This window comes from Scyliorhinus torazame, chromosome 3, assembly GCF_047496885.1.
Source record: "Scyliorhinus torazame isolate Kashiwa2021f chromosome 3, sScyTor2.1, whole genome shotgun sequence".
NCBI classification, from domain to species: domain Eukaryota; kingdom Metazoa; phylum Chordata; class Chondrichthyes; order Carcharhiniformes; family Scyliorhinidae; genus Scyliorhinus; species Scyliorhinus torazame.
Window position 1 is genome coordinate 257960546 of NC_092709.1, and position 15352 is coordinate 257975897.

A 15352-nucleotide genomic window follows, 5' to 3' on the forward strand; every position below is an offset into this window, starting at 1 on the left:
ACACATTAGCTATATTCATCTAACATCTAACTCACTAACTCATTAACTACTCTTTTGCTCTCTCACTATCTTCAGTACTCCTAGCTCAGCTCCTGCTCCTAGCACCTACTGCAATCTTCTGTCCCACAAGGCTCAGCGTCATCCCTTATATACCTCTAGGATGAGCTCCCTCTGGTGACTGTCTGTACACATTTCAGTAACCCTTACATTACCTACATTTTTTTTAGAAATATTTTATTGAGGCATTTATAATTTTAACAATTTTAAACATCAATTTTCAACAAAAACAAAAACACAATAATATACCCAACAAACCCCCTTGGGCACAAACCCCAGTCAACTTGGCTTACACAAACAATGCCACCTTCCCCAACCACCTCCCATGCCTCCCCTTTTCTCCCCCTACCCACCCACCCCACCCCCCCCGCCCCGCTGCTGACAGCTTAATTTTTCGCAAAGAAGTTGATGAACAGCTGCCACCTCCGAGCAAACTCATGCAACGAACCCATCAAGGCGAATTTAATTTTTTCGAGTCTGAGATATCCCGCCATGTCACTAACCCACAGTCCCGACTTCGGGGGCTCCAAGTCCCTCCACCCTAGTAAGGATCCATCTCTGGGCCACCAGGGAGGCAAAGGCCAGGACATCGGCCTCTCTTTAACCCCAGGGCTCTCGGGTCTTTCGACACATCGAAGATCGCCACCTCTGGACTCAGAACCACCCTCACTTGTAAGACCTCTGACATGACGTCAGCAAACCCCTGCTTGAAAAGCCTCGGCTTCGGACAAGCCCAAAACATATGGACAAGGTTTGCAGGACACCCCGCTCAGCGCCTATCCTCCACCTCCTCAAAGAGAACCTGCTCAGCCAGGCCACAGTCATGCGCGCCCTGTGGACCACTTTAAACTGTATCAGGCTGAGCCTAGTGCACGACGAGGATGCATTAATTCTCCTCACCGCCTCCTCCCGCAATCCGGCCGCCAACACCCCCCCCCAAGCTCCTCTTCTCACTTGAAATGAATGAAAATCGCTTATTGTCACAAGTAGGCTTCAAATGAAGTTACTGTGAAAAGCCCCTAGTCGTCACATTCCGGCGCCTGTTCGGGGAGGCTGGTACGGGAATTGAATCGTGCTGCTGGCCTGCCTTGGTCTGCTTTAAAAGTCAGCTATTTAGGCACTTTATTTTCACCTCCCCTATCGGGGCCCCCTCCCACTCCATCAGCTCCTTATAGATCTCTGAGACCTTCCCCTCTCCTATTCCTGTTCTCAACACCACCTTATCCAGTAGCCCCTGGGGCGGCAGGTACGGGAAGGTCGAAACCTGCCTCCGCACAAAATCCCTCACCTGCAGGTACCGGAACCCATTCCCCCCCGGCAACTCAAACTCCTCCTCCATCTCCGGGAAACCCTCATCAATAAGAAATCCTCAAATCTCTCGTTCCCTGCTTGCACCCAACCCCGAAATCCCCCGTCCAGCCTCCCTGGAGCGAATCAGTGATTATCACATATTGGTGCCCACACCGACCCCCTCTCTAACCCCATGTGCTGCCTCCACTGTCTCCACACCCTCAGGGCTGCCACTACCACCTGGCCTGTGGAGTACCAAGCCGGCGAGAACCATTGCATTACCTTCATGTATGATAATACCACAAACATCACTCATGGTGCCGACGCCGTGCACCAGGCTTTCCACTGTGGTTGCCAACCTAGCAGTGTTGGCCTAGTGTCACACATTGCCGGCGACATCACCTGCACCCATAGCATCTGGGACTTCTCTAATTAGCCATGGATCTGCGGGAGTGTCGCTGAAATCTCTCTCTGACTGTCCTGATCTCTCCCTATCACCTCCATCAGCTCCGAGAGTACCTCCTTCATAGGCTCAGCAGGGTGGGGATGACAGCTGTGATGCTTCGATCGTGTCTTCCTTGGAGCTCCCTGCTGAGGTGGTCCAGGGGAGGCAGGAGAGGGTGCCGCCTGGGATGGGCCGCGCCATCGGCTGGAGGACCTGTGTGAGAATGGACAGGTGGTCGGTGGGAGGGATGAGTCAGTCAGTAAGTCAATCACTACTCACATTTGACAGTCCTCCGGGTGGAGCCTGGTGGTTCCTCATCTCTGCGGCGTCCACCAACCTCCGCTTGGGTGACCACCCCAGTCACCTCCGGGGGCCGCTCCTCAAAGGAGTTGAGCTTTCTGACGTCTGGCACTCCACCGCCAATCTGGGCCCTCTCCCAGCGATTGTGGGAGAGCTTTTCCTGAGGAGACACAGAGAGGGCATCGTTAGCCACATGCATGGTTCAGAATGGTGGGACTGAGGGGGTCTGTGAAGGAAGGATTGGGGGGGTGTTGAAGGGAGAGGGGGGTGAAGGGAGGGTTGGGGGTAGCATGGAGATTTTGGGGGTTGGATGCTTGTGTGGGGCAGAAAGATCTCAAAGGGGGGAGAGGCATTCGTGTCTACACGCCCATGCGGTGTAGGTCGTTGAACCTTTTTCGGCACTGGAGGCCTATCCTCCTGGTCACACTCCCGGAGCTCACAGCTGCCGCTACCTCATCCCAGGCAGCACTGGCTGCCCTATGGCTCAACCTCTGGGGCCCTCAGGGACCAGGAAATCTCTCCTGACCTCCACTGCGTCTTGGAGCCTCCCCAGATCTGCACCCCAGAATCTTGATGCCGGTCTCCTGGGTGCCGTTGTTGCGAGCTGCCTGGGGTTGGCTGAGCAAGTGCTGCTTAAGTGCTGGCGACCTTGTTAGCGGGAGACTGGCTAGTGCAGTGCCAGCGAATTGGCTGGCAAACCTTCATCTGCGGCGAGAAGCCATGGGGCCTCATTAAATGCAATTAATGTTGAATAGCATGCCAGCCTCGCTGGGCCGAGCGCTGGGAAGCTCGTGGTAGTTCCCACTCCCTACCAATCTTTCCGGAGAACCGTGCCCAAGGAGACCAAAACTGTACACAATACTCCAAGGTTCTCCCCAAGGTTCTATAGAATTACAGCAAGACATTTTATTTCTACATTCAAACTCCCTTTTGATGAAGGCCAAAAACTATTTGCCTTCCTTAATTGCATGTTGCACCTGCCGGCTGGCTTTTAGTGACACATGAACAAGGACACCCAGACCTTAAGCATCAACACTTCCCAACTCCAGTCATTGAAGGGGTGTTAAAATCCACTAAATATGCCAGCAGTCTCTTCTGGAATTGATGAAGGATGAAGCAATACCACATACTCAGGGGATGAATTTGTGCCCGTGTTCACCACGAGCACACAGAGTGATGTGAGCGCAAAAGTTTGCAATAACCTACATTGGGCAGCGCGGGTGAGTAGACACGAACGCCCTCCACCGCCCCCTCCACCTCCCACCTTGCCAGTGAGATTTTCTCTGCGCCAGCGATGTAACAAGATTTCAGGAACCTCCTTTAAATATATTTTAATAAATTTAAATTCAGGGGGAATGTTGGGTTGGGTGCTCTGGGGAGTTCTCCTGGTCTTGTGGGTGGGTGGGGGGATTTCCCGCCATTAAAGGAGAGCGGTCCCTGTGCCCATGGCAGGTGGGAGAGCACCAAGAAACATGCGGCTAAACGCGTGCGCTCGGGGACTTTGTTTCCTTTCAGAACTGTTACGTCCAAAGTCATTTTTCGGGTGAATCGCGCCCAACAAATCTGATGGTTTTAAGCTGCTTTGATTGTGGTTAAAGGGATCTTTGTAGAATTAATTCATTCAATGAACTGTGCCACATTAATTTAATATGAATTAGTAGTGGGTTTTCTTCACATTTAAAAATGCAACCATACAAACCGGGTGAGATTCGACAGAAATGAAATGAAGTCCTATGTCGGGTGCATTTAGCTGGATGTAACCCGGCATTGGCAGTGCTGAGAATGGCTCCACTATTCCACTATTAAATGGGACTCTGCTTAATTCCTGGACTTCAGTAAGGAATTCTCTGCTGAAGCCGTAATTAGTCCCATTTCCTACACTAATGAGCGCCATTCACGAGTGCGAGAAGAGATCGGGGTGCCATTTAAAAATGGCGCCCCAAACTCTGAATCCCCCCACCATGGCCTCCAGATCCCCCAACACCCCAACTCACAAATGAAGTGCCACATGGACATCCTAGCAGTGCTAGGCTGGCATCTGTGTGGCACTGCCAGAGTGCCAGGGGACAGTGCCACGGTGCCTGGGTGGCATAGAGGGTGCCATGGGTCCATCCTGCCCACAGCCTGATCAGCCAGGGGCCTCCGATTGCCTGGGAGACTCTCCAATGCTAGTACGCCCAGTCCACATTGTAGGAGACCAGTGCTAAGCGGGGCTCACTCGGGGTATCTGTGGCGCGGGCATTAAATCCCGCGCCTTGGGTAACTCCGCGCGAACATATTCAAGTGAGTCTGACTGCACACATGTGGGCGGGATCCAATTTGCGACGCCTCGCAAGATCTCTTTTGATCTTACAAGGTGCAATGAGGCTGTTAAATCTCGTGAGTGGCCTCCTGAGTCGGGCACAATGCGGACACCGTCAGTTCACATTTTATACTCGGTGTATAAGTCATTTTAGGAAGGACCTTTGGCGGTTTCAAAGGTTGAATTGTATGCCGGTAAGTTCAGTTTTATAAATTAATTATCTGTGGGTTCAAGTCCCAGTCCAGGATTTGAGCATAAAATTCCAAGCTGACACTGAGGTCCAGTACTAAAGGAGTGCTGCACTGATGGAGGCTCTGTCTTTAGGATAAGACGTTAAACCAAGATCCTGTCTGCCCTATCTGGTTGGTGTGAAAGGTCGAATTGCACTATTTCAATGAAGAGCAGAGTCTTGTCCAATATTGATCCCTCATTCAACATCAAAACAACCAGAATATCTGGTTTTTATCACATTGCTGTATCTGGGAGCTTGTTGTGCGTAGATTGTTTTGAGACTGTGGACTATACCATCCTCTTCCAGTACCTCTTCCCTGTCATTCAGATGGGAGAGACTGCGCTTGCTTGATTCCATTCATATCTGATCATAGCACCTGCAATGTTTTCTCTTCCTGCTCCCACAACGTTAACTTTGGTGTCCTCCAAGAATCTAACCTGGGCCCCCTGCTACTTCTGATGTAAATGTTGCCCCTTGCCAACATGATCGGAAAACAGAGTGTTAATTTCCACAATGTGGGTCGATGACACACAGCCCGACCTCTTTTAACTCCTTCACTGTGTCAAAATTATCAGAGTTCTCGTCTGACATCCAGTACTGCATGAACAGAAATCTCCTCTGGTGAACTACTGGGGAGAAGTATTGGGAAGACCGAAGCCATTATTTTCAATCTCTGCTACAAGCTCTGTTCCCTCAATTTTTATTACTCTCCTTGGTAACTGTCTTAAAAGAACCAGATTGTTTGCAACCTTGGTGTCATATCTTGTCAAGATCGGTTTCTGATCACAAAGTCCATTTATTTCCACCTCTGTAACACCACCTGACTCTTTCCTGCCTCACCTTATCTGCTGCTGCAGCCCTCATTCATGTCTTTGCTACCTCTACACTCGACTATTCCAATACACTCCTCACACACATCCCACATTCTACCCTCCATAAAAATGAGGTCATCCAAAGCTCTGCTCCCCCTATCCTAGTACATAGCAAATCCCATTCACCCATTGCTCTTGTGCTCACTAATCTATATTTGTTCCTGGTTAAGCAAAGACTCCGTTTTAAAATTCCCATATTATTTTTAAAACATCCTCGTCTTTTGCCTATCTCTCTAGTTTCCTCCAGCCCCAAAACTCTCCTTGATCCCTGTATTCCCCTAATGTTGGCTTCTTCAGCATCTGTGATTTTAATCATTCCATTACTGGCGACAATGCCTTCAGTTACCAGACCCTAAGATCTGGAATTTCCTTCATAAACCTCTCCATCTCAGGACCTCGCCTTCCTCTTTTAAGACACTCCTTAAAACCTTAACCAAGTTTTTGATGACCTGCCCTCCTTTTCTCTCCTTCTGTGGTTCAGTGTTAAATTTTACTTTATAGTGTTCCGATAAAGTGCCTTGGGACATTTCGTTACATTGAATCCACTATATAGAAAGAAGTTGTTAATGTCTGGATCTGGGGGTATTTGTGCACAAATTGTTGAAGGTGACAGAACAAGTTGAGAAAATGGTTAACAAGACGTTGGCGGGGCGGGGGGGCGGGGGGGGGGGGGGGGAGGAAGACAAGGGAAGACATGCAAGTTAGCTAGGAAGGACCTAGAGAGAGCTAAGATGAGCCAGGAGGGGACATGAGAAGTCTTTGGCAGGTAGGATCAAGGATAATCCTAAAGCTTTCTATAGATATGTCAGGAATAAAAGAGTAACTAGGGTAAGAGTAGGGCCAGTCAAGGACAGTAGTGGGGAGTTGTGCTTGGAGTCCGAGGAGATAGGAGAGGTGCTAAATGAATATTTTTTGTCAGTATTCACACTGTCACACTGGAAAAAGATAGTGTTGTTGAGGAGATTACTGAGACTCAGGCTACTAGACTAGAAGGGCTTGAGGTTCATAAGGAGGAGATGTTAGCAATACTGGAAAGTGTGAAAATAGATAAGTCCCCTGGGCCAGATGGGATTTATCCTAGGATTCTAGCATTCTCTGGGAAGCTAGGGAGGAAATTGCTGAGCCTTTGGCTTTGATTTCTAAGTCATCTTTGTCTACAGGAATAGTGCCAGAAGACTGGAGGATAGCAAATGTTGTCCCCTTGTTCAAGAAGGGAAGTAGAGACAACCCCGGTAACTATAGACCAGTGAGCCTTACTTCTGTTGTGGGCAAAATCTTGGAAAGGTTTATGATAGGATGTATAATCATCTGGAAAGGAATAATTTGATTAGAGATAGTCACCACAGTTTTGTGAAGGGTAGGTCGTGCCTCACAAACCTTATTGAGTTCTTTGAGAAGGTGACCAAACAGGTGGATGAGGGTAAAGCAGTTGATGTGGTGTATATGGATTTCAGTAAAGCGTTTGATAAGGTTCCCCACGGTAGGATACTGCAGAAAATACGGAGGCATGGGATTCAGGGTGATTTAGCAGTTTGGATCAGAAATTGGCTAGCTGGAAGAAGAAAAAGGGTGGTGGTTGATGGGAAATGTTCAGACTGGAGTGCGGTGTGTTAGCTTTTATTGGCAGAGAGATTGAGTTTCGGAACCTTGAGGTCATGTTGCAACTGTACAAAACTCTGGTGCGGCCGCATTTGGGGTAATGCGTGCAATTCTGGTCGCCGTATTATAGGAAGGATGTGTAAGCATTGGAGCGGGTGCAGAGGAGATTTACCAGAATGTTGCCTGGTATGGAGGGAAGATCTTATGAGGAAAGGCTGAGGGACTTGAAGCTGTTTTCGTTAGAGAGAAGAAGGTTAAGAGGTGACTTAATTGAGGCATACAAGATGATCAGAGGATTGGATAGGGTGGACAGTGAGAGCCTTTTTTCTTGGATGGTGATGTCTAGCACGAGGGGACATAGCTTTAAATTGAGGGGAGATCGATGCAGGACAGATGTCAGAGGTAGGTTCTTTACTCAGAGAGTAGTAAGGGCGTGGAATGCCCTGCCTGCAACAGTAGTGGACTCGCCAACACTAAAGGCATTCAAATGGTCATTGGATAGACATATGGATGATAAGGGAATAGTGTGGTTTTACAGGTCGGCGCAACATCGAGGGCCGAAGGGCCTGTACTGCGCTGTAATGTTCCATGTCCATGTCCATGTCCATGTATGTACAAAACTAACAATGAAAAACAAATAAAAGTGTAATTCCATATTCCAAATATAATTTCATATTTTGTATTCATTATGGATTTCACCACATGATATAAATGCAAAACAGATCAAATTTGAAGTGTCCTTTCCTTCAATCTCTAAACTCTTTATAATAAATCAATAGTAGCAGAATAAAGTGCAAATCTCTTTAAAAGATGGACATAGCCTATTAAATGAATGATCAATAATTTTATCTATGCTATTAGAGGCTTACAATTTGACTGTTTGTTCCTCAGAAACACCAGGATTAAAATTCACTTAGTAATTTGCACATTGCATATGTATAACCAGTCTTTATACTTGACCTTCTTGATCAATAGATTAGGGAGCAGGTAAAGGCACATGGCAACTCGGTGGGATTAAGAAATCAGACTCCGTTCTAATTTTAAGTCTAATTACATTAACTGTTGCGATCCTATCCACTGCTCTTTCTTTGTCTTCCTGTTTCTCATCAGAGAATGAGTTAGAAATACCATTTGAATAACAGTAATTACACCAACTCACACTGGGACATTGAGCGGAATGAAACATCCTAGCATGCTTAACAAGAGTGATAAACAGTAATAGCATTGAGACATTTTTAAAATCAAGGTGTTGTCAGTCTGGGAAGCAGTGAAAGTCAGCATGCATGGGTGTTGTGTGAATAAAATTTGGAGGAGATTATTATGGTCTGGATTCCCCACCACCCACCACCGGCAGCGGGGTTCCTCATGCGGAGAATCGGGGTCCGGGGTCAAAAGGGGCCTTTATGATGCTCTGGACCGTGCTGGCGGCAGGATCAGGGTTCGCGCCCGCGTGCCAGTGGGAGGATGCAAATGGGTGTTAATGACTCATGTGCATCCACTTAGTGGGCCAGGCACCATACTCTCCGCGGGTCCGAGTGTTTCTCCGGTCCTCTGGGCCGGCAATCACGTGGGTGGGACCTACTGTTGGTATTTCCCAATTATGGCCCTGACATGGTGAACTTCATGGTGAGCCAAGGGGGTAACCCCTTAAGAGAGTTCCCCCCAAAACCATCCGAGGGTCACCATTCCCCCACCACAACATAATGCCAGGCCTGCCCCCCTCCCCCCTCGGAACCTCCCCCCACACACACACACCCCTAAATAAAGAGACCCCCCCAAAGACCCCATAAATAGGGGGATCTGCTAAAAAGAGCGAACCCCCACAGAGACCCACTAAATAAAGGGACCTCCCCCCCAAAACAAAATGCTGCATGGAAGCTAGAGAGCAGTTTAGAAAGAGGCAGTGAAAAAAAATCACTGTTGTAACACTCTGTGAATACACCTACTGGCTCAGACAGAGGAACCACAATGTGTCAATTCCTGGAAATAGAAAGCAGTGTTTGAGCTGCAAGCCATTCATTCATTTCCTTTAGTGGGCTGCAATTGGCAGCTTGCACATACACACAACTGTGAGCCTTGCTTCATTCATCTTCTGTCATGGTTCAGTAACTCTAGTAATTCTGACCACAATATTTACAAACATCAACCATTTCAAAGAGAGTTAAGTGCTGCCACTTTCCAGTTGAGCATTTCAAAATTACTCATGTTTGTGTGTCTGTGTGTGTGTGTGGCATGATTGGAAGGCACTTAACGTCTCTTTGAAGTGGTTGATGTGTTTGTCCAATGGAGCAGCATGTGGCTGCAGAGAGGACAAATGCTCACTGTGTTGTTCTTGTGCATCCTGCAAGATCTGCAAAACTGAGGAATTCTGTGAGCTCGCTGTTACAGAACGATAGGCTAAAATAGCACTTACTTGATATTAAACTTATTTAAATATATGACTTGGCACCTTCACATGGACTTCCACTAGTTCCCAATGTCAGTGACACATTTGACTCTGAAATGAGCTTCCTGCCTCAAATTCATGCAATCTCTAAGACCACCTATTTTGCACGTCACCCTGACAGGATGACCCCTATCTCAGCTCATTTGCTGCTGAATCCGTCATTTATATCTTTGTCACACTTGACTATTCCAATGCATCCTGCCTGGTCCTCCACATTCTACCCACCATGAGCTTGAGGTCTTCCAAAACTCTGCTATCTGTGTCTTAACTCACACCAAGTCCACCACCCCTGTGCTCATTATACTCTGATTTTAAAATCTTTGTCCTTGTTTTCAAATCCCACTATGACCTTGCCCCTCCCGATTTCTGTAATCTCCTTTAGCCACATAACCTTTTGAGATACCTGTGCTGCTCTAATTATGGTTGTTTGAGCATCCCTGATTTTAAATATCATTGGTGGCCATGCCTCCAAGGGAGATGTTGGCATAGTGCTGATGTTCATGGACTAGTAATCCAAAGGCTCAGGCTAATGATCTGAGCACATGGGTTCAAATCACACCACGGAAGCTGGTGGAATTTGAATTCAATTGATTAATCAAAAATCACTTAGTTCTTCTGGAATTAAGAACTAGTGTTAGTGGTGGTGACCATAAAACTACTATCTATTAAAATGCATCGAGTTCATAAAAGTGTAGGGAGATAGATCAAGGTATGGTATGAAGATAAGGGCTTCACCATTATCACAATTATCTGAATACAGCAAATGGGAAAAAAGCATAGCTGGGGGAAACTTCATTGAAGGGAATAAGTGTCATCACTCCTCAGCCATGTCTTTGCCAAAGGCATGACGTCAATGTGGTTATCCACAATAATATCATGGAGCGCAACAAGGACTTTATTCACAAGTGAACACACAGTTTGGAGGGAGATCTGGAGAGAGGGGATGATAGTCAATCCACTGGCAGAGTCCACAAGATCAGAGGTGGAATCGTGGAGACGTGAAGGAGATTAGCCCCTGGGGAATTGAAGACAGAATGGGTGAAGAGAGAAAAGGACAGGACAAATCAGATTGTTCCTTGTTATCTCCGCCTCCTGGTGGAGAACATCATCACTGCTGAAGATGGTGACCAGTCCTTGTAGGCCATGACATTATCTCATCCCAGTAATGCTCACAACAAAGTAGAAATACCAACGTTTCTGCTTGTATAAAGTTAAAGACAGTTAAAAAGATATGTATGGGGGTATTTGCTGTCGTCCCGATCTCTGAGACATAGCTGACTTCTTGGGTCGATGTGTGTAACATACAGCTTAATTCTGCCATATTGCCCACTCCCAGCTGGAAATAAAACAGACATGATTTCCTTTAAACCCGGACAATATTAAACACAGAACATGAACAGATAAGTTGCTTTATTAAATGGACTACAACACTCACAAGAAAATAAAGCTACATGTATGTATTGAAATGAAACAAAAGCAAAATACTGTGGATGCTGGAAATCCAAATAAAAACAGTACTCAGCAGGGCAGGCAACATCCGTGGAGAGAATCATTGGCTCAGTGTCGATGTTGGGTGCATTGAGGGGCCTGTGAAGGTTTCTGCATCCCAACCATTTTGCCATTTTTCAGCTGGGATTGGAGGCCTCACACACATCCATCGGAAAGGCCATCAGTTGCAAGAACAGGTGGACAAAGAGAGGACATGCCCCCTAATCACAACAGATAGCTGTCACATTCAGGTAAATTTTTCAATGTCCACATCTTTCGGTAGGTCAGAAAGTGTATGGGTGGTTGAGTATAGTGAGTTGGGTGAGTGGATGAGGTGGGTGAGGTAGATGAGTGGGTGCTCGGATGGGGAGTAGTTGGAATGGGGGGTTAATTGGTAGAGGATCAGCTGTAGTGCTCAGTTCACTTACATTGGTTAATCACTGAGTTAGCCCAGGTATTGACCAGCTTACCATTTTCAGGGTAGGTAGGCGTGTAAATCCCACTTATCTGGCCCAAGTTTTCACCTGCAGCTCATGATTGGAGACATTCATGGAAGGTCCCGTGCAGCGGATAACAGCCCATTGAAGGTTTGAACCTCCCGAGCAATTTTGGAGCACGTGCCATGATCTCCCTAGGGTTCTGACACTCATCATGGATGCCGGCTCCACAGATGTTGTCTGACCTGCTGAGCACGTACAGCATTTTCTATATTTAGACGGAAATCTGGTCATTATAATATGTGGCAGCACTGAAAATAAGCAGGCAAAGGTTTTTCTGAATTGTTCAATCGCATTTTTAAAAATGTTAGCAATCAAAAGTTTGAGAAAGGTAAGGAGCATGAAGAGAATGTCTGAAGAGGCAATTCATTATTAAAAGGAGCAGAAGGTGAGGTATGTTGAACAACAGGGATTGGAATTTAAAACCTAGGCGATTTCAGGGGTTCCACGGTTTTCAGCTCCAGTGAAAGAACAAAGTAAGAAACCACTTAACCTGCAAGAAATACTATAAGATATTATTAACTTTTGACAAACCTGAGGAACCATGATATAAATCCTTCATATTTTTGCAGGATTACCTGTGAGTATGGTGGTGGTGTGGTGTGTATTACCCCAGATGTTGACGTAGTGTGTCCAGAAACCAAATTAGGTAGTAAAATTTGATGATATTGTTGAGTTTATTATATTTAACAAGATGAAAATATTTGGAGATAGTTGAAATTTATGGACCTATTGTTACAATATTGCAGAAAAGTGTGTTGCCCTTGTACTGTCAGAGTCAATGGGACAGATGTTTTGCATAAATTATCATATTTTATTTGTTGTGTAAAATTGTCCTGTTACAGTTCAATAAAATGCTTCTAGGCTTTTGCAATTCACCGGGGATGAGTAATTTCATATTTCTTTATTGTTTTCTTTGCAACAAAAAAAGATAACAAGTTGGTTTTAAAAGCTCACCATATTTCACAACTTCAGGGGTTGTTCTTCAAAATGAGAAGCTGGCAAATCTCAGCTTAATCTGGAAAACAACCTTTATGGCAATACGGTTGCAGTGCAGTCATCCTTCTAGTTACGTCAATACCAAAATCTTATGTGGCCATTGCGCACTGTGAGGCCTCTTTTTTGGCAAAAAGGAGCAAATTTGATATTGATTGGTACTCCTCTGACACTGGATTTGCCTTTTCTGCTTCTGAAGTTAGTCCATGGTCTATGTAACACTTTCTCAAGCACTCCATACTTCATCATCAAATTGAAAGTTACCTGAAGCCTCAGATGACCACACTATTTAAATCATTCAATTGATCTGTCTGTTCTGATCATAGCTGAAAGGTGCATAGTTCACTTGGTAAAAATGTGGATGGATTTTCAAACAAGTGTAATGTTATCAGCAATTGACATTTCTGGAATTCATAAAATGTACAATTGCTGAGGGCAAATGTGAGCGGCCAGAGGGGCCCGGCCAATCACACCCACATGTTTTGGGCTTGACCCAAACTTGCTGAGTTCTGTACAGCCTTCTCCCAGGCAATGTTCAAGGTTGTAGGGGTGAGGGTGAAACCATGCCCAAATGTGACAATCTTCAGGGTATCGGAGCAGGCAGAGTTACACATTTTTCGTTTCCCTAATCGTACGCCGGAGAATCCTGCTCGGCTGGCGATCGGCAGCACCACCCACGGCTGCAGACTGGCTCGCTGACCTCTCGGAATTTCTCCGCCTGGAGAAGATTAAGTACACCATCCGAGGGCCAGAGGAAGGCTTCCTGGATACTTGGGGGCAGATTGTCGGCCTATTCCAAAACGTGTTCGAGGCCAGCAACGAGGAGTAAGCTAAGAATAAAAAAACAAGATAGATGAGGAACCAAAGGTTGGCGCAACCCGACAGGGGGTAAAGGGGGGGGGGGGGGGAGCAGGCGGAAGGAAGGTGGGGAAACCACAAGAGAAGAGGAGGGGTGCTGAAGTCAAAGGGTGGGGGGAAGGGAGAGGGGGGGCAGGGAAAGGGGGGACAGGGAAGAGGGGGAACCATAAACCGATCCAGAGGGCAATGAAATGTAGGTACAGTTAGGTAAATGAAGGACAAAGTAGTCCTCTCTGTACAATAAAGTAAATTAGCACGGGCAAGAAAAATGTAATATTTATACATTATCTCCCCCCCTATCCCACTTGTACTGCAATTTCCAAATTATTCAAACCCCATCACTGTCTCCAGCCTTTCACCGTGCTCAATTCATCCAGCACCTCAGCCCTTGCAGATCTACATCACTGCCTGAAATGAGTAAATTCAAAAGCCTCATCCCCACATCCTTCTACCATTTTCTTTGTAAATATGAGAAATGCCAATAAAAAGATTTCCAAAATAAAAAGTACAATTGCTGGCAAAACAAAAACCTTATTTGTTTTACAGGAGGTCAAGTTCCAGAACACTCCGTGGAGGAGAACAGGGCTGCCTCCGAGTCTTTGGAGAGGTGAGCAAGGCCAGAGTGGAAGTGGTATGTTTTGAAAGGGCATTTGAAGGTGAGATGAAAGCAAAGATTTGGGGAGGTATTTCAAATGGAAGGATTCAAAATTCAGAGATGGCAAGTGTTTCATCGGAAGCCAAAGTTCGAGGACTGAAGGTCGCCGAAGGGCTGTGAGTCTGGGCAGGAATGGTATAAGGATGTGGAGATGAGGCTTTTGAATTTACTCATTTCAGGCAGTGATGTAGATTTTATGCAAGGGCAAAGACAGAAAATATTGCTATGCTAGAAGTCGATGGTTTTGGTAAAGTTTTGCAATGTTGCAAGTTTAGTTGTGGGCCAAATGTAATGTGACATTGTACAGAATCTTGTTCCCTTTAAATGTACTTGAGGACCAAGCCAATTTTCACGTCTGGACCTGATATTTGATGGCAACGCGCGCACTGGCACAATCATCTGGGAGGCAGCTAACTGGCTGCCTTTGGGTCTGCTGTACAATTAAGACCAGCGAGTGGGTTCTCAAGGCAGCAGACCCAATCAGAGGGCCTGTAGCTTGGAAGGATGCCACCCCATCACCAGAGGTGGGCCCTGTAACTGTCAAACAGGGAAATACGAGGAGGCTACCAGCTTGAGGCAGCTGCAGACGATGTTTGAATTTTTTGCGAAAAGTCTCTGGAAACAGCTCCCAGACGACACCAGTGAGGAGGAAACCGCAAATCAATTTGCAGAAAGGTGCCTCTAGATAGCTGCCATGGCCCTCTGTGGGAGACACATCTGCTATCAGGAAGATCCAGGCTGCAGGCTCAATCAGCCCACAAATGGGCTTTTAATTATGCAAACCTACTGTTGCCAGGTGGATAGATTCTGTCAACAATGTCCCAGCTTCCGGAAGATGATCTGGAGGAAGGAACATGTCCTTTTAGGATTGCTGACCTTGCACCAGGATCACTGACCTTGCACCAGGATGCCTGAATTTTTACTCCCAGTCTTGCCTTCAAGCCCATCCATGTGGAATTGGGAAGGCTCAGCCTTATGGCAGTTAAATGGCTGCAGGAGAAGCCGGCCAACATTTTTGCCAGGGAGCAGGGACTCCATCCCCAGTGTCAAATCCTGGCCATGATTTCAAAGTGCTCAGCTCCATTCACAACACCTCGAATAATGAAGCCGCCAGTGTCTATTTGCAGAGACCTGGACAACACTAACTCTTGGGCTGAGATGCGGCAATTAACAATACGGCTCCAACAAGCGTAATTCAACAATCTCACCTTGACACACAATGGCACTACCATCGCCGAATCCACTTCCATAGAGTCATTAGCCACATACGTCCTGTGGTTACAAGAGCAGAGTCAAGATAAGTTTCTGTGAGTGA

General features: G+C 46.5%; 1 long non-coding RNA gene across 1 annotated transcript in view; it reads right to left on the minus strand.

Annotated features, from left to right (window-relative positions):
* Positions 1-12411: 12411 nt before the first annotated feature.
* LOC140409596 (uncharacterized) overlaps positions 12412-15352 on the minus strand; it is a 28578-nt gene continuing 25637 nt past the window's right edge. Inside the window, exons 2-3 of the long non-coding RNA XR_011940417.1 lie at positions 15246-15309; positions 12412-13354 (exon numbers count right to left, since the gene is read on the minus strand). This is a non-coding gene — a long non-coding RNA (uncharacterized lncRNA). The remainder of the gene's footprint in view (positions 13355-15245; positions 15310-15352) is intronic.